General features: G+C 45.6%; 1 protein-coding gene across 6 annotated transcripts in view; it reads right to left on the bottom strand.

The window, feature by feature from the left end:
- The window catches only part of krz (beta-arrestin protein kurtz), a 336,006-nt gene that overhangs the window by 55,912 nt on the left and 261,488 nt on the right, over positions 1–18,606 (bottom strand). Inside the window, exon 2 of one of the 6 annotated variants that reach the window (XM_076187353.1) lies at positions 2,831–2,885. The exons of the other annotated variants lie outside the window; for them this stretch is intronic. The gene's annotated coding sequence lies outside the window, so the exon portion shown is untranslated. The remainder of the gene's footprint in view (positions 1–2,830; positions 2,886–18,606) is intronic. 6 annotated transcript variants of the gene reach the window in all.

The following is an 18,606-nucleotide window of genomic DNA, read 5'->3' as shown; positions in this document are numbered from 1 at the left end:
CAGCCTCTGCCACGTTACTCCTGCAGTCTTCTCCATATCGTCACGCTACTCCTGCAAACTTCTCCGTCTCGACATGTTAATCATGAAAACTTCTCTATTTCGCTATGCTACTCCTGCAAACTTCTCTGTCTCTACATCAGGGAATGTGGGGTTAATTAATCGGGAGTGTGCGAGAGATGGGGGGTGCAACTACACCCCTCGCGCCCTATGGCCGCCGGCGTTAGACGCCCCCACGGCCGTCTCCATGGCTACGCCGGATGCGTCGAGACTTGACATTTCGATGGAATTTCCAACACTTGACAACATTAGCTTGCTTCAAAGGAGTGGTATGTTGTCTGCCCATTTTCCAACACTGACAACATCAGCTTACTTCAACGGAGTGGGATGTTGTCTGCCCTCTTTCCAACAATGACAACATCTGCTTGCTTCAAAGGAGTGGGATATTGTCTGCCCACCTTTCCAACATTGACAACATCAACTCATATCAAAGGGATGTTGTCTACCCCCACTCCCATCTTCCACGTTCATTTTCATAAACGATACATTTTTTCAATTTATTCTGGCTGTCGCTACAATATATATAGTTGAGACGGTGGTGGTGGACGTGGTAATGGTAGAGATGATGGTGATAGACGTGGTGATAGAGATGGAGATGTAGGTGGTGGTAATGGTGGTGATAAGAGTTGGTGATGGAGGAGCTAGTGGTGGTGGATGACGAAAGTGATAATGGTATTGTTGGAGATGATAGTACTGGTGGTGGAAATGGTGGTGGAAATCGTAATATTACGGGTGGTGACAGGAGTGATGGTGGGTAGTGATGGTGCTGTTGGTGGTGATGGAGGTGGCGGTGTTGGAGATGGTGGTGGTGGCGAAAGAAGGTGGTGGGGGAGGGGGGGCGCTCACCCTCTCATATAGGTCAAGACGGCTAAGGAATGTGAAGTGAAAGAAGACGAGCCCCCCCCTTCCCCCCTCCCCCCCGTCCCCCTCCCCTCCCCCCCGGGATCCGACGATTCACGGAAGGGGGCGGCGCCACTCGGAGCTTCCCCCCCCCCCCCCCGATTCCCCGAGTTCGAAAGACTTCGCCAGAACCTCTTAAGGTCCCCCACCTTCGGGCGTTCTTGGATCTTCAAGAACTCTTCCGAAGACCAGAAGGTTTTTGGACACTTCGAGCCTTCTTCTTCTTCTTCTTCTTCTTCTTCTTCTTCTTCTTAAAAAAAAAAAAAAAACATACATATATATAATTATATATATATATATATATATATATATATATATATATATATGATAAACTTCGTGAAAATTTTTACTTTTTTGTCACTGACTTCCTATGACTTCCAAACACCAATCCCAAGACTCCCTGTCCAATCACTCCCATGAATACTCCCACCAATCTCCACTCCCTTTTGACTCCCACCGCCGTCACTCCCACTTTGACTCTCCCGTGTGCAATTCCTTCCCTCGACAGACGTCCCTCGGGAGTCCTGATGTCACCACCTCTTCCTCCCTCTGAGCCCCTCCTTGGCGTCAGGGTTGCCACCGATACCAAAATATTATGACGTCAGAGTAAACATATGACGCTTGAGTAAACATATGACGTCAGAGTTAACTTATGACGTCAGAGTAAACATATGACGTAAGAGCAAACCTATGACGTCAGAGTAAACCTATGACGTCAGAAAAAATATTTACAACGACACTTTCAGCATTTGATTTAGGTTAAAGAGCCGATTTTTATTCGATTTAGGAAGTGGGAAGGAGGCAGGGGGAGGGGGAAGGAGGCAGGGGGAGGGGGAAGGAGGCAGAGGGAGGGGGAGGGGGGAGGGGAAGGCACTATAGAAAAGGAACTCAAGTCATCTTGAGTAGTTCCTTCATACTCTACTGATGTTATTTCGACGACTGAAGGCGATTTTGTTCAGACCACGGAATGCCAGGCCGAGGAAGAGGGCTTTGAGTAGTCAGTGAATTTAATTAATGGCTAGGTTTCGAATTAATGTTAAATAAAGGAACAGGAAGAAAGAGGTGAAACACACATATACATACGTACACACACGCGTGCATACGCATTATGTACTGTATAATGTCCATTCACAAAGGCACACTCACGAAAACAAACACTTTAACAGGTGCACGAAGAACGTAATAGGATGCGATTACGAACTTAAAAACCACAAAACAAAAACCAGGGAACAAACACGTGCGTACCTACGCGCACGCGCACGCGCACGCACGCACGCACACACACACACACACACACACACACAAACACACACACACACACACACACACACACACAGCCTTGCTCTTCGTCTTGGTGAATCCTTGGCACTGTGGTATCTGAGAAGCGTGCTACCCGTCGTCTTTTCACAAGACAACCTCTCCATTGAACGGGAGTTTTCTGTTCTCGTTTGACCTCCTTGTTCTTCCATGCGTAGTGCCTGGCACGCCCTGGCACTGGCCTGGCACTGCCATGGCACTCTTCTCAGAACTGCAGTGGACTCGGCGTCTGACTCGACCTCTCTCTCTCTCTCTCTCCTTCTCTTCTTTTCTGACAACTTGTCTGTTTGTCTGCCCCCGTTTCTTCCTCAATGTACTGTGTCTCTCCCTTTGCATGTTTCCCATTCTCTCTCTCTCTCTCTCTTTCTCCCTCTCTCTCTATTTCAATGTTCCTCTCCTTCTCTTACTTTCTGCCTGCCTGTGTCTGTCTATCCTCTTTTCTTCCTCAACATCTCTCTCCCCCTGCATCCCCTCTTTCTCTCTCTCTCTCTCTCTCTCTCTCTCTCTCTCTCTCTCTCTCTCTCTCTCTCTCTCTCTCTCTCTCTCTTGTACAAACCTGCGCACCCACGATGGTTCACACTTTGAGGAGTACCACTGCGCCACTACCGCACCTGGAACAAACCAAACACGAGGGTGAGTGACAACGCTTGAGGGTATTGGGAATCGTAAACAACACAACACAAGGGGGAGACGAGGGGAAGGGAAAGGAGAGGGGGAGGGGGAGAGGAGGGGAAGAGGAGACGAAGGGAAAAGAGAGGGGAAGGGGAGATGAGGGGGAGAGGGGAAGGGGAGATGAGGGGGAGAGGGGGATGAAGGGGAGGGGGAGATGAAGGGGAGGGGGAGATGAGGGGGAGGGGGAGATGAGGGGGAGAGGGGGAGGGGGGAGATGAGGGGGAGGGGGGAGATGAGGGGGAGGGGGGAGATGAGGCGAAAGGAGAGATGAGTGGGAGTGAGAGATGAGGAGAGGGAGATACAAGGGGAGGTGTGGGGGAGATGAAGGGAGAGGGGGAGATGAGGGGGAGGGGGAGGAAGAAAAATTTAGGTCAAAGAGTCGGTAGGTAGCAAGGAGGTCAAAAGAGAAAATATTAATTTACATAATTCAGGCCCAAGAATTCTGGTGCCACTCCCCTCAGTGCCTGGCACCCTGTTGGCACCCAGGGTGCCGAAGGGGGGGGGGAGACAGGGAGACAGGGAGTGGTTTCCAAATCTCCACTGAATCCCTATCACTCTTAATATCCTGTTTCCTCACGTCCTTCTCCACGTACCCAACCGTCCCCTCCTCCTCCTCCTGTTGTTTTCTTCTTCATTTTCTTTTCTTTCTTCTTCTTCTTCTTCTTCTTCTGGTAGGTAAGGGTACCTTCTTCGCCAGACGATCTTATTCAATTTAAAGAAACTCGTGAGCCTGTGAGTCTCATATGCACCCGTGACCTCGTTTGTTTGAGCAGGTCAGGCGAGGTCACACATTAACGTTTCGCGCAATACAACACGGCCTTATAAGGTTCCCCCGGCCAACAAACTGCTCCTTCGTGACGACTGGAGCGCCTCCTACAGCTCGAAAACGGGACTATTTCCACTATGACTACGTGGCACCAAATCCCACTGCCAAACAAAGTCCGTAGGAGTGACATTTCACTCCCAATTTACAAAAATAAATAAATAAATAAATAAATAAATAGAAAAAATAAAAAAAATAAAAATAAAAAAAATAAAAAATAAAATAAGAATAAATAAATAATAATAACAATAATACAGCCTCAGACATAGCCACCATTATCCCTAATGCTATCACCTTTCCCGCCCGATCTGCCTGTGACTACAAGTGACTTCTGAGTTTCTACTAAAGTAGTAAGGATTTGTTATAAACAGAGGGGGTGAGGGGAACTAGGACAGGAGCAAATAGGCGAAGGGGGAGGTGGGGAAGTACAAGTGAAAGACGAGGACGAGGAGGAAAGGAGGAGGAGGAAGAGAAGGAGGAGGAGGAGGAAAGGAGGAGGAGGAAGAGAAGGAGGAGGAGAGAAGGAGGAGGAGGAAAGGAGGAGGAGGAGGAAAGGAGGAGGAGGAGGAGAGGAGGAGGAGGAAGAGAGGAGGAGGAGGAGGAAAGGAGGACGAGGAGGAGGAGGAAGACAAATATGACAATGCGGATAGAGGAGAGGGTACAAGGAGTGAGGAAGAGGGAGAAGAGGAAAGGGAAGAGGTAAAGAAGGGAGGCAAGGGCAGTGAGGGAAGGCAATAGGAAACTGTGAGAGTAGACATGAGGTAAATAGAAAAAAAAAAGGGAGGAAGAAGAAAGGAAGACTGGAAGGAAAAGAAACGGGAAAAGAGAAACGGGACAGAAGGAGAATAACAGACCCGGACAGAAATGCTTAAGAAATCAAGAAGAAGATGGATGCAAGGCTGGCTGACTGGTTGGATGGAGAGAAGTGGATGACAGGATGAGGAAAGAAATAGACGAAATTGCGACAGGATCTGAGGCAAGCATGTCCAGGAAAGATGGAGGAAAAGTGGGAGATATGGTGGCATTTGTAAGCCTCCATTAACACCTCCCACACCTTCCTCCCATCATCAATAACAACAACAAACAATAACGCCCTGACCGTGACGAGATATGCAACATTTCCAAGGACCAGTAAACACGACCAAATCATGAAACTATTACGGTTATAAAGATTATGTTACTGCTAACCTCGCTAGGGCCAAAGCTATTATAAACTGCTCTTCTGATAACAGCAGATAAGAATTATCAAGACGACGACGATGATGACAACGATGGCGACGACGACGATGATGACGACAAAGGAAACGAGAATTCCAGTCACGTTTTCCTTGTAGCGACACACTTTACAGATTTCATTCTGGCTAACCTGAATTAATCCTTTCATTAAAAAAATCAGGGTAGTGTCAGTCAGGAATGATGGTGTCCTACATTAAGGTTAGGTTAATTTAGGTCATGTTAGCTTAGGTTGAGTTAGGTTAGGTTAATTTAGGTTAGGTTAATTTGGGTTAGGTTATTTTAGGTTAAGTTAATTTAGGTTAGGCTAATTTAGGTTATGTTAGCTTAGGTTATGTTAGGTTAATTTAGGTTAGGTTATTTTAAGGTAAGTTAATTTAGGTTAGGCTAATAATAGTTAGATTAGGTTAAGTTATTTTAGGTGAGGTTAGGGTTAGTCCCGGTGAACCTCTACCTTTAGAAAGTAGAGCTTAACTAATTTCAATGGCTATACTCTAGAATCTAAAGTCTAGATGATTACCAATATATTTAGTAGATAAAGTACGGGGCAGAAGAGGAAGAAAGAGAAGTAAAGGAAGAGAGGAAAGAGAGAAGGAGAAAGAATACAGGAGACTGTGGAGAGAGGAAGGGGGAGTGGATGGGGGAGGAGAAGAGGAAGAAAGAGAAGTAGAAGGACAAGACGCGTATCAATGAAAAGAAACGTAAGAAGGGACATAAGCGACAAAGAAGAAAGACGAATGGAGAGGAAGGCAGAACCGGATGTGATGGGGACATGACGTATAAACCTGACTGACTGACTGACTGACTGACTGACTATCTGATTGATGGACTGAGTGATGATGCCAATGATGGTGTGGTGAAAGAGGAGGGAGTGAAGGAAGGAGACGAGGAAGAGGAGGAGGAGGAAGAGGTGGAGATAAAGGAAGAAAAAATAAGGAAGAGAAGGAACGGGAGGAGAAGTGAGAGGACGAAGAGGAAAAGGACGATAATAAGGAAGAGGAGGAGGAGGAGAAAGAAGAGGACGAGGAGGAGGAGGAGGAAGAGGACGAGGAGGAGGAGGAGGAAGAAGAAGCGATGAAGGACGAGGAGGAAGAGGAGTGAGAAGAGGAGGACGACGAGGCATCGAGGAGGAGACTAAATAAATGGAGAGCGCAAAAGAGAAATGGTTCTCGGAGACTTGACAAGCGACGCCATGGGGGGATTTCTTTGATTTTATCTTATTTTATTTTATTTCCCCCCTAAGGTTTGCGGGGATTTTTTCGGGGGGAGGGGGGGCTTTTTCTCTCTCTATTTGCGGGGGAAATGCAACTAAAACACAAGGACTAATGCTTTTATTCTGGCTAAAGTCAGATGATTCTATTTAGATTAAAGGGACGGCAGGCTGGGAACTAGTCTGACCGACCCAAAAAGGGTCGGGATTTAAATAATTTTGTTCTGGCTAAAAACAGACGATTTTTATTCACTATTGCTGAGTTGGAGGAAAGACGAGTTATATACAAGACTTTCACAGAGAGAGAGAGAGAGAGAGAGAGAGAGAGAGAGAGAGAGAGAGAGAGAGAGAGAGAGAGAGAGAGAGAGAGAGAGAGAGAGAGAGAGAGAGAGAGAGAGAGAGAGAGAGAGAGAGAAATGGAGGGACATTTACCCACCGATCAACTCGCGCATCCATATATCGTCCATGAATGTACACATACGTACACACACGTAAACACACACGCGCGTAGTTATTACCACACCAACACACGCACGTATGCGTGCGTGTGCACACATATACGCACATAAGCTCCCATCTGCATACATACAAGTACACACAATCATCTCGTACGTGAATGTACACATACATGTGTACATGCTGCTGCCTCCCCACGTTATTTCATTCGGCTGTAGTGAGAGCTACAAACATTAGCTTAAGACAAAGACAAAATTGAAATTTAATGTCACGAGAGTAGATTTGGACATTTTGTCTCGTAACTCAGGAGGGTCATCTGAAAGGTGTGTGTGTGTGTGTGTGTGTGTGTGTGTGTGTGTGTGTGTGTGTGTGTGTGTGTGTGTGTGTGTGTGTGTGTGTGTGTGTGTGTGTGTGTGTGTGTGTGTGATTCACCATGGTCTTGAACCACGTGTTGAACTCGTGATCGACAGCTACTTCCCTCCCGGAAGAGAGCTCAGAGTTCATATATGACCGATCTATGGGTAATGATGTGACCTTACACGCACACACACACACCCAACTCCCCGCCCACGAGAGTTGGAGTAACGACTCACAGTATGTGTGTGTGTGTGTGTGTGTGTGTGTGTGTGTGTGTGTGTGTGTGTGTGTGTGTGTGTGTGTGTGTGTGTGTGTGTGTGTGTGTGTGTGTGTGTGTGTATTTACCTAGTTGTATTTACCTAGTTGTATTTCACGGGAAGGAGAGCTACGCTCGTGAGGTCCCGTCTCCATATCTCATTTTATCTAAACTATTTTTAAATTCATGTATTGTTCTTGCACACACTATTTTTTCATCCAACTTGTTCCAACTGTCTATTACTCTGTGAGGAAAGCTGTTCTTTTTCAGATCTCTTCTATAGCTGTCCTTGATTTTCCTTCCGTGTCCTCTTGTGTTTCCATCATCCCATTTTATCAGATTCTCTCTATCAATAACTTCTATGCCTTTCATGATTCTGTAAATAGCTATCAAATCTCCTCTCTCTCTTCTTTGCTCTAATGTCTGTAGTTCAAGTTTTGCTAGTCTCTCTTCATATGATAGTTTTGAGAGTGTTGGTGCCAATTTTGTAATTGCTCTTTGTATTCTTTCAAGTTTTTTTATACATTTTTTTGTACTTGGTGACCATACTGTTGCTGCATATTCCAATTTTGGTCTTATCAGAGTGGTTAGAATTTTCTTCACCATTTCTTCATCCAGGTATGTAAATGCCACTTTGATTGTTCTTATCAAATTATAAGTTTCTCCAAAAATCTTATTTATATGTTTCTCAGGTGACATATTATTCATAACAATGACTCCCAGGTCCTTCTCATTCTCTTTTTTTATTCCTTCTTCTCCCAATTTATATGATCCTATTATTCTGTTTTTGCTTTTTCCAAATTCCATTATACTACACTTTTTAGTGTTGAACTCCATCTCCCACTTCCTACTCCATTCCTGTACTTTGTTCAGATCATTCTGTAGTGACTCACAATCTTCATCCGTTTTCACTTTTTTCAACAGTTTTGCATCATCTGCAAAGAAGCTCATATAACTTTTAATTCCTTCATCCATATCATTAATATATATAGCAAACATTATTGGGGCCAGAACTGTTCCTTGTGGGACACCGCTTATTACTTCATCCCATTCTGAGTGTTTATCTCTTATCACCACTCTCATTTTTCTTTCTTGCAAAAAGTTTTCCATCCATTTAAGCAGTTTGCCCTGTATTCCTCCTTCAGTTTCTAATTTCTTAAGCAACTTTTTGTGTGGTACTTTGTCAAAAGCCTTTTTCAAGTCCAGAAATGCACAATCAGCCCATCCATCTCTTTCTTGTATTATGTCTATTAGCCTTGAATAGAAACATATCAAATTGGTGACGCATGATCGTCCTTGTCTGAATCCAAATTGCCTTGTATTTAGCACGTTGTTTTTTTCTAAATATTTTACCCATCTACTTTTGACAATTCTTTCACAAATTTTTGCTATTGTACTTTATATATAGGTACTATATTTGCTCTTTTCCAATCTTCTGGGACTTTTCCTTCTTTCAAGGAACTGTTTATTATGCTATGTATTTTGTCTGCCAGTTCTTTCCTGCATTCTTTCAAAATCCAGTTTGCTATTTCATCTGGTCCATGCGATTTTCTAACATCTAGATTACTCAAGTGTTTCAATATTTCATTCTTTGTTACTTCTATTTCTTTCATGGGGGGAACTTTCTCTTTCCATTCGATCTCTTCAGGTTGTATGTTCTCTCTTGTAAACACTGATTTAAAATGTTTGTTCATAATTTCTGCCATTTCTAATTCCTCTGTATATTCAACTCCTCCTTGCCTTAATTTTTCCAAATCTTGTCTGTTTTTCAGTTTGTTGTTTACAAATCTGTAAAATAGTTTTGGTTGATCTTTACACTTTTCTATGATATCTTTTTCATATTTTCTCTTTTCCTCTCTGCACACTTGTACATATTCATTTCTATAACAAGTATACATTTTCCACTTTTCAGGTCTTTTGTCCTTTCTCCACTTAGTCCAAGCTTTATCTCTTTTGTCTTTTAACTCCTCACAACTTTTGCTGTACCAACATTTTATATATTTCTTTTCTTGTTTTTGTGTGTGTGTGTGTGTGTGTGTGTGTGTGTGTGTGTGTGTGTGTGTGTGTGTGTGTGTGTGTGTGTGTGTGTGTGTGTGTGTGTGTGTGTGTGACATTCACCATGGTCTTGGATCACGTGTTGGACTCGTGATCGACAGCTACTTCCCTCCCGGAAGAGAGCTCAGAGTTCATATATGACCGATCTATGGGTAATGATGTGACCTTACACGCACACACACACCCAACTCCCCGCCCACGAGAGTTGGAGTAACGACTCACAGTATGTGTGTGTGTGTGTGTGTGTGTGTGTGTGTGTGTGTGTGTGTGTGTGTGTGTGTGTGTGTGTGTGTGTGTAGAGTTGTGAGAGTTGGATTACACAGTTCTAACACCAGGACCAGAACCCTAAACTGCGAGGTTCATATACTACAAGGCTAGGGAACTACCGACCATACCACGCAGGATGTAAAAAAAATCTGAATCTTATCTCATAGATATGTGTATGTGTGTGTGTATGTATATATAATGTATATATATATATGTGTGTGTGTGTGTGTGTGTGTGTGTGTGTGTGTGTGTGTGTGTGTGTGTGTGTGTGTGTGTTTGTGTGTGTGCGCGCGCGCGTCTTGTTAAATACAAAGGCTAAACAAGTTTCAACGATCTTAGTCGTTTTCTCCTTTTTTTCCCTAACGAGACCCACGGGCCCACGAAGACAAAGGACCAAATGACGGCTGCAGCCGCAGAAAAAGGACAAAAGGAAGAAAAAAAAATAAGACCCTGCGAGTGAAATAAAGGAGGAAATAAGGGGACAGAAAAGGCCTTCTGTCCAAACCAGGCCTGAGTTAAGTTTTACAGCACGCCACCGGCGGTCCGCCATTACAGATTTCAATCTTAAGGAACCACCACCACCTCCTTTTTCTCCTTCTTCTTCTTCTCCTTCTCCTCTTCCTCCTCTTCCTAATCCCCCTTCTCCTCTTCTTTCTTTTTCGCTTTCTCCTCCTGTTCCTCCTACTCCACATATTTATTTGCTTATGGCGGTCCGTCGGTGATCGACGACGACAGTGCTCCGGTGAAGTGTAATGAAATTGAATGAGGCTGGGTGATGCTGTATACACACACACACACACACACACACACATATATATATATATATATATATATATATATATATATATATACATATACACAGACATATCACATATCCTTTATCCTTCCTCATGAGCTGACACGTTAGGGAGCTGACGTGCCCCACATCCCCCTGACTCCCAAGAAGTAAGAAACGATGACAAGGGCGACCCCTTATCGACCCAAGTCCCGAAAGCAGAAACAAAACTGTTGCCCCGAGCCGCTGCCGGAGGGAGCAAGACAAAGAGAGAGAGAGAGAGAGAGAGAGAGAGAGAGAGAGAGAGAGAGAGAGAGAGAGAGAGAGAGAGAGAGAGAGAGAGAGAGAGAGAGGGGGGGAGTATGATCATCCAGTGTAAGAGACCCGCAGAGGAGGACAAAGGAGTTGGAATGGACCTGAGAAGGACAAGCGGTCTCAAAGAGGACAACAAACTGATGGAAGAAGTGCCTTACTGACTGGCTCGATGATACAAGATGGTGCGTGCCTGCGTGTAGGTGTGTGTGTGTGTGCGTGTGTGTGCTTGCGTGTGCGTGTGTGCTTGTGTGTGTGCTTGTGTGAGAGAGTGTGTGTGTGTGTGTGCGCGTGTGTGTGCTTGCGCGTGTGTGTGTGTTTGTGTGTGTGTTTGTGTGCTCGTGTGTGTGTGTGTAGGTATGCTTGTGTATTTAACTAGCTGTATCTTACGGGAAGGGGAGCTACTCTCGTGGTGTCCCGTCTTTGTATCTCGCAGTGTCCAGTTTGCTCTTAAATTCGTGTATAGCTTTTAGATACACTATTGTTTCGTCAAGTTTGTTCCAGACATCCACCACTCTGTGTTTGTGTGTGTGTGTGTAATAATAATAATAATAATAATAATAGGTTTATTGAGATAGCAGTGATACACTGACAATAATACAATTGGGCACTTTTATGAGTAATATAGTAATTATTAGAGTGATATGCTTAGTCTAAAATTTATGATGAGTTTATTGTGCGGACAATGGATGGAATGGCACTGTTCTTGTATCGGTCAGTCCTCGGCGCTCTGATGGGCTTGATTTTGTTTGAATGCCGAGTTGCATGGCGGGTGGGTGTGGTGTTAGGTGGGAGGAAGTGACGGTGACGTGGGTGTAGCATTAGGTCCTGTCCAAACTTATTCAGTGCCTCACTGTGTTTGTCGGACAATCTTGGCAAGCTGAGGGTGGTGAGGGCGTGTTCGTATCCCTCATACTGATTACCCAAGATAATTCTGCACGCTCTTTTTTGTACTTTCTCTAATTTGCTCCTCTGTGTGATGTTAAGTGATGATGACCAGGCTGGGGAGGCGTACATGAGGGTGGGGAGTACGAAGGTGGTGTAGACTCCCTTTAGATCTGGTGATGGGGTACCAAGGGACTTCAATCTGCGCAGCATGAAGAGTTTGTAAGAGGCTGTCCTGATGATGTTGTTGATGTGCTGGTTCCAGTTAAGGTGGTCGTCTATTGTGATGCCTAGTAGCTTGGCGGACTGGACCACCTGAAGGGAAGGGGTTCCTAATGACAGTTGAGGTGGTGCCACCGCCTGTTTGGATGTACAAACATGCATGACCACGGTCTTGTTGTGGTTAACTGTCACATTCCTGCTCTCAGTCCACGTTTTGAGGTTGTCTAGGATGTTTTGTAGTGAAGAAAAGTCAGGCTGCCTGGTGTTGATGGGAATGCCAACTGTACAGTCATCGACGTATTTCCATCTATGTTGGGTGTCCATTAATGCGTCATTTATGAGGATGAGGAAGCACAGTGGTCCCATCTTGGTCCCTTGAGGGACCCCACAGGTTAGAGGGTGGAGGGAGGATGTCGTTCCCTGGTACCTCACTACCTGTTGACGTCCGGTCAGGAAGTCGGCTAGCCATGCTACCAAGTGTGGTTGGATCCCCAGTTGTATGGCTTTGGAGATGATAATGTTATGGTCAACAAGGTCAAACGCTTTCTTGAAGTCAATAAAGGTCAAGGCTAGAGAAGTATTGCGCTTGTCTAAGTGGCTGTGCAAGAAGTCCAGAAGATTAACAAGATAGTGAGTTGTGGAGGAGGATTTCATGTTGCCATACTGTTGTATATCGATTTGATCTTTAATTTTGTTGTATACTGAGTTAAAAACAAAACCCTCACAGATAAGGCTTGGGATTGGGGTGATAGCAATAGGTCTAAGGTCGCTTAGTGACTGTGGGTTCGGACATTTGGGGATGGGAGTGATATATGAAATTTTCCAATCACTGGGGCAGGAGTTTTGACTCAGTGAAGCATTAATTATGGAGGAAAGTGGGAGGGCAAGTTCTGGGGCAAATTCTTTGTAGATTTTGATAGGTAGATCAGAAGGTGTTGTAGATCTGTTATACTTTAATTTACTTAGTTTAGTGGCAACGTCAGCTTTCTGGACAGGGGCAGGGGGTGAGGGAGAGGGGAGGTAGGCAGGTAGGCCGGAGAAGTTAAGGGGGGGTAAGGTCTGGCAGATAGAGGCGAAGTGAGTGTTAATCTCTTGAGCAGCTAAGTCAGGTGGTAAGTGTGAGGCGCAGGGCAGGTGAGAGGCTTGATTATTTTGTAGCCCGCAGAGAGCTTTGATCTTACTAAACCACTGACTGTTATTTTGTGTTTTGAGGTGTTCTATTTTATTAGGGTAGTACGAAGACTTTGCAATACTTATCTCCTTGATGACTTTATTTCTGAGGGATCTGAAGAGGGGTCGATCAGTGTAATATGCCCTGTTGCGTTGTTTAATGAGACGCTTAATACGGGGGGTTATCCATGGGGCGTCTGATCGGTTCACGGAGAAGTCCTTGACCGGGAAAAAAAAGTGGAAAGCTTCAGTAGTGGTTGTTGAGTAGTTTTTCCACTTGGTTTCCACGTCCTCGGCTTCCAGAACCTCCGTCCAGGGATACTCCACTATCCACCTCCCAAACTCCCTCATGGCAGAGTCAGGCATGGGGCGCTGGTGTCGAGTGACCTTAGTTCTACGGATGGCATTGCTGGGTGCTGGCGACCACTGGATGGTGATGTGGGTACTCCTGCCGATGGGGGGGAGAGGTCTGGGAGGGGAGTACTGCTGAGCCATGTCGGTCATGATAAGGTCGAGAGTAGTTTGCTTGTGGGTGGGGAAGTTCACCACCTGAGTAAGACTTAATTGATGTAGAATCTCACTTGTGTCTAGCCGATTAAAGTCCCCACAAATGACCAGCTTTGCAGCAGGGTATTTCAATCGTAGGGAGTCAGCGGTCTCAATAATGTGTGTGTGTGTGTGTGTGTGTGTGTGTGTGTGTGTGTGTGTGTGTGTGTGTGTGTGTGTGAGAGAGAGTGAGAGAGAGAGAGAGAGAGAGAGAGAGAGAGAGAGAGAGAGAGAGAGAGAGAGAGAGAGAGAGAGAGAGAGATATTCACCATGGCCTATGATCATGTGTTGGACTCGGGATCGACAGCTACTACCCTCCCGAAGAGAGCTCATAGCTCATGTCTGCCCGACCTATGAGTACTGTTGTGACTTTGTACACACACCCAACTCCCCGTCCACGAGAGTTGAAGTGCCGGCTCGCAGAGCAGCGATGCTGAAATTACTTCAGCTCTCGGTGGGAATCGAACTCAGATCACTGGAGTAGCGGTTGCGAACGCTATCACTGCGCTGTTGAGCGGCGCGCGGGGGGGGGTGTATAGAGGATCGAAACGGAGAAGTTTGCAGGAGTGATGTGGCAAACGTTTGAATGTTACCATAACCACCTGAGTCATTAGAGGTGTGTGTGTGCGTTCGTGTGTGTGTGTGTGTGTGTGTGTGTGTGTGTGTGTGTGTGTGTGTGTGTGTGTGTGCGTGTGTGTGTGTATCATCATTGAGATGAAACTAAATTTAATCAAATCTCCTTGCAAGCTTCACCACTTTCGTTATGGTTCCCATTTTCAGTAACTTTAGTCGGTTTTGGACGACGAAGTTCAAATATCCAGGCTATGAGGAGCTTGGAACAGTTTAACATATTCAGCGATCAAATCAGTATGTAACGTCACAGCTGAGGAAGAGGAGGAAGAGGAAGAGGAGGAGGAGGAGGAGGAGGAGGAAGAGGAGGAGGAGGAGGAAGAGGAGGAGGAAGAGGAGGAGGAGGAAGAGGAGGAGGAGGAAGGAGGAGAAGATGTGTGAAATTCGCGCGATGACACGACCTGAGAACGCTGCCATTGAGGGAAGGGACAAATACGAGACGACGTGACGTCATCAACGGCCTCGCCAGACAGAATTTAAAAACTGTTTTCTCCCTTTATAATTGTCGCAGCAACCTGGAACTCCCCTCCCCCCCTCCCGCCAATGGTGAGCAGAAGAGGAATTTCAAAATGTGACGGCAAGAGAGAGAGGCAGGGAGAGGAGGAGGAAAAATGAGGAGAAAGAAACGGAAAGATATGGAGAAGGTATAGAAGTCTAGGAGGAGAAAGAGGAGGATGGGGACGAGAAGGAAGATGAAGAACAAGAGGTAGATGAGGAAAAGGACTAAGAGGAGGAAGAAGAAGAAGATAAAGTGGATTACGAGGAGGAGGAGGATAAGAAAGAAGGAAGAGGAGGAGAAAAACCTCACCCCCCACACCACCCCCAACCTTAAACCAAGAAAACGACTTGGCAGACAAACAATAACAATGGCGTCATCCAAGTCGGCGAAGAAGATCAGAAGACTTTGGTCGATGGAAACTTTCTTTCTTCGGCAAAGGCAACCCCACCTCCCCCCAGGCCAGAGGAGGAGGAGGAGGAGGATCAAACTGGCGGCGGCGCAGACGATGAAGCCGCGAAGTATGTCAGGCTAGGACCCAAGGGAAGCAGAGGAGGGACGGGGGAAGGACGGGTGGGAGACGGGAAAGGACGGGTGGTGGATTAGGTGGACGGGTGGATGGCTGGGTGGATAAGGGTGAGACTCAAGGGTGGAAGAGATTGAGCAGAGGAAAGAAGGAAGGGTAAGACAGTATCAATATGACTATTTATGGAAGAAAAAAAAGTGTGAAGAAAATGGTAGTGAAGGAATGGCGGGAACAAGATGGCGGAAACAAAATGGCGGGAAAGCAATGGTAGAAACAAAATGGCGGGAAAGCAATGGCAGAAACAAAATGGCGGGCTGAAATACGTCTGTAACCCAATGGCGGGAAAGGAATGGCGGTAAATAACAGACGAGAATGCAATGACAGCCAAGCCCCAACGAAAAGGAAAAGACAGGAACGAAAAGGCGGGAAGAGAGACTTGAAAGGTCAATAAAGAGAGAGAGAGAGAGAGAGAGAGAGAGAGAGAGAGAGAGAGAGAGAGAGAGAGAGAGAGAGAGAGAGAGAGAGAGAGAGAGAGAGAGAGAGAGAGAGAGAGAGAAGGGAAAGATGGAGGACGAGATGGAAAAGGGGGAGAAGACTAACCGACGCTTTTTAGGAACCCAAAGCGGCGATGCTTTTCAAGGATGACCAAGGCGAGGCTGAGGATGAGGTTGAGGCTGAGGCGAGGAAAGTGGAGGTCGGGCGTATAAGCAAACATTGGAGGAGGAGGAGGAGAAGAGGGAGGGAGGAGAAGAGGGAGGAAGGAGAAGAGGGAGGGAGAAGAGGGAGGAAGGAGAAGAGGGAGGGAGGAGATGGAGGAGGAGAAGAGAGAGGGAGGAGAAGAAGAAGGGAGATGGAGAAGGAGGAAAGAGAAAAGTGGAGGAAGGAGAGAGAGGATGAGGAGGGAGATGGAGGTGGGAGGAAGGAGAAGAAAGGAGGAAAGAGAGAAGTGGAGGAGGAAAGAGAGAAGTGGAGGAGGTAGAAGAGAGAGAGGAAGGGAGGAGGAAGGTGAGAGAGATTGAGTGAGGAGTAACAGTGGCAGAGAGAGAGAGAGAGAGAGAGAGAGTAAATTGTTGGAGAAAGCCATTTTAGGCATCAACCGAAGAAGAGAGCTGGCGAAGACGCGTTGGAGAGGAACAGTGCGAGACAGGGAGAGACGGAGAGAGAAGACGGGAAGGAATTTGTTCGTCGGCGACATCTCACCAGCGCTTCTGTTCAATCGTAACCTTTGAGACCTGGAACCACCTTGATACAAGACTCGAACCTGGAGTATGCAACACTCTCCCCTGGTCCTCCTCTACTTCAGTATGTATAATTTTACTGTTTACACACACACACACACACACACACACCTCGTGGCGCAGTGGTTAGAGTTCTCACCTGCCACTACGGCGGTCCGGGTTCGAATCCCACCCAGGATTGAAATAATTTCAGTATCGCTGCGCTGCGGGATGTTACTGCAACTCTCGTGGGCGGGGAGATGGGTGTGTGTGTGTGCGTGTAGGGTCACAGTATTACCCATAGATCGGTCATACGAGGTCTGAGCTCTCATCCGGGAGATTAATAAATGTCGATCACGAGTTCAACACGTGATCCAAGACAATGGCGAATCACACAAAACAGGCAAGAGCTGTTTTACCAACAGAATGGCAAACGATTTGAGACTTAGTAACCATGTAGTGAGCGGTAAGCCAATTGGTCGTTTTCAGAAAACATTAGATAACTTTATGAACAAGGATGGCAGATGGTAAGGGACATGGATCTGTCTAGTGTAGGCCTTATGGTTCCTTGCAGTCTCCTCCATTCTTATGTTCTTTTGTGTAACACACACACACACACACACACACACACACACACACACACACACACACACACACACACACACACACACACACAGTCATCTTTTCCGGGATCTCTCCCTCCCTCTCTCCAAACCCCTCCTGTTCCGTTCTATTCCCTATTCTTCCATTGAAGAAGGCGATCGAGAAGAAAAGGGACAAGATAAGGAGAAAGAGGGAAGGGGGAAAAGGGGGAAGGTGAAGGTACAGGAACGAGAAGGAAGGGGAAGGGGGGAAGGGGGAAAGGGGAAGGGGGAAAGGAGGTGGAGGGGAAAGGGAAAGGGGAAATGAGGGGAAGGGAATCGGAAGGGCGACGGGAGGAAAGGGACACAATTCCATCTGCAATCAAATTGACCACAGGTCTATCTCCCAGTTCCATTTCCTGAATCCTGGATAGTGCGAGTGCCAGTGCCTGGATAGTGTGACCAAGTTTAACATAATTATGTTAAATTTAGCATATTTTCCCATAAATTAATACTATATTAATAAAACAGGGTGTTCCAAAAGTTTATGTCACATTCTAAGAACTCGTGCATCATGGACTACAAACGGTAGCAAGATGAAACTGGTACCATTTAAAAGGTAAAATCATCAAATTTTCTTCTGTCAATCCTGTTATGGATCGGATGTTCCGGACGAACTGATCGCGTGTTCCTGCAATGACCCCCTAAGTCTCCAGATCTCACTCCATGAGACTTCTTCCTCTGGGGGTATTCGAAACAAAGGCTTGGTGTGTGTACCTCCCCTATCCCAGAGACGTGGATGCCATCAAGACTCGAACAACAGAAGCCTTGGCAACCGCCGACAACGCTATGCTAGGTCACGTTTGGCAAGAAATGGATTATCGTTTGGATGTGTGCCACCCAAGTCACACACATTGAACATCTTTAATAAAAATAATAATTTCTTGCACCTTCGTATTCATAATTCTTGAACGGAAACTTGAAATTATAAGCTTTCAGGATATATAAATCGAGTTTTGATATCCTCAATAGTTATTGAAATAAAATGTCGTAGATATATACTTTTGGAACACCTGGTATAACGGAAACAAAAAGTATTATGAGAAACGAAAGATTTACCATTATTTTGCTAATCTAGCGTAAGTTCGGCTACTGTCTAGCACATTCCCGCTCGGGATATCTGGTCACCCTAGGTCAAGGTTGCCGTCATTAAGTGGTGCAACTGTGTCCCCGTGTGAGGGGTAATTAGTGGGTATGGTGGATGTGGATGTAGGGTGCCCTCTGACCATACATCTGTTCCTCTCTGCCGAAATGCTACTCATTAAAAAGTGTGTATGCATCCTTGTATGCGGAAACGAGCATACTTGTTAATCACAAACACATGCACGTACTTTCACACACACACACACACACACACACACATATTTACACTTATATTTTATAACTTTATAATTCTGTTGGCTGTATGTTTTCAGCAGTAATGCTGCTATACCTAATAAACCGTATATCATTATTATTATTATTATTATTATTATTATCATTACCTACACACACTCACATATTTACACATACACACACACGAACTCAAATATAAGTATGATAACTGAAGAATATGATATAACCCAAGTCAGACCCATACATGA

The sequence above is a fragment of the Oratosquilla oratoria genome, chromosome 1, assembly GCF_046742065.1.
Source record: "Oratosquilla oratoria isolate Oo_2021 chromosome 1, ASM4674206v1, whole genome shotgun sequence".
Taxonomy (NCBI): Eukaryota; Metazoa; Arthropoda; class Malacostraca; order Stomatopoda; family Squillidae; genus Oratosquilla; species Oratosquilla oratoria.
This window is presented reverse-complemented; position numbering and strand designations above follow the sequence as displayed.